Source organism: Momordica charantia (genome assembly GCF_013281855.1).
Source record: "Momordica charantia cultivar OHB3-1 chromosome 8 unlocalized genomic scaffold, Mcharantia_2.0 BLBB01000008.1, whole genome shotgun sequence".
Lineage (NCBI taxonomy): Eukaryota > Viridiplantae > Streptophyta > Magnoliopsida > Cucurbitales > Cucurbitaceae > Momordica > Momordica charantia.
In genome coordinates, this window is record NW_028275166.1 from 16,807,160 (window position 1) to 16,808,280 (window position 1,121).

At 44.0% G+C, this 1,121-nt stretch overlaps 1 non-coding gene across 1 annotated transcript; it reads left to right on the plus strand.

The window, feature by feature from the left end:
* The first annotated feature begins 732 nt into the window (after positions 1-732).
* LOC148209649 (small nucleolar RNA R71) lies at positions 733-839 on the plus strand. The gene has a single exon (XR_015793385.1). It is a non-coding gene; the product is annotated as a small nucleolar RNA R71 (small nucleolar RNA).
* Positions 840-1,121: the final 282 nt, after the last annotated feature.

Genomic DNA, 1,121 nt, shown 5'->3' on the forward strand with positions numbered 1-1,121 from the left:
GCTTGGGATTGTATCACTGCGTCGGTTCGGGCCATGTACTCCTTCATCATATTCTCAAGATTTGAGTTGTTATTTTGAACTGGTGGAGTCTGTGTTCTCTGATTGTACTGCTGTTGCGGTGGTGGGATGTATTGTTGTGTAGGTGGAACATAGGGCTGCTTGTTCTGCTGGCTCTGCCCTTGATTAAAACCGCTTGAACCTCCTTGTCCTCCCCATGAGAAATTAGGGTGGTGCCTCCAACCTGGGTTGTAGGTGTTCGAATATGGGTTAAAGTTCCTATTGTTCCCATGTCCTACATAAAAAACAGAAGCAGGGTTATGTGGACAATTATCATAAATATGGTTTTCACTGCAAAATGAACAAATGAGATCGTTGACTTGGCAAACAGGGGCAGGAGTGCAATAATCCGACTGCACAGGTTGTATCGGCGTGGCTAATGGATTTTTTATTCCCAATGCCATCTCTTTCAGCCTCTGGTTCATTGTAACCATCTCTTTTTGCATCGAGGTCGCAATGTCCAGAGCCAAAACTCCAGCTGGATCTTGCTTCTTTGGTGCTGCCCTAGATCTTTGCAAACACCATAGTTCGTTGTGTGAAGCTAAGTCATTTAGGATGTCAACTATCTCGTTGAATGTCTTCTTTGTAAAGGCTCCGTTGGCAGCATTGTTTAGCATCATCTTAGTAGGATGATCTAAGCCTCTAAAGAAATGTTCTATCTGGATGCATGCCGGCAAGCCATGGTTCGGACATTTCCTGATTAGTTCTTTAAATCTCTCCCACGCCTCGTGAACAGGTTCACGATCATACTGTCTAAAGGAGATGATCTCCTCTCTGATATCAGCGTGGCGAGTAGGTGGGAAGAATTTTGTTAAGAACTTCTCCACTAACGACCCCCATGTGGTGATGGATCCCGGTGGAAATGCATTGAGCCATGCTCTAGCTTGGTCCTTCAAAGAAAATGGAAAAAGTGTTAGTCTCAGAGCATCGTCTGTTATACCAGGTAATCGAAATGCATTTGCAATTTGAATGAATGATTTCAGATGATCATGTGGATCCTCATGTTCCTGCCCTCCAAAATGTCCAATTGTCTGCAACATTTGGAACATCATTGGTTTAAGCTC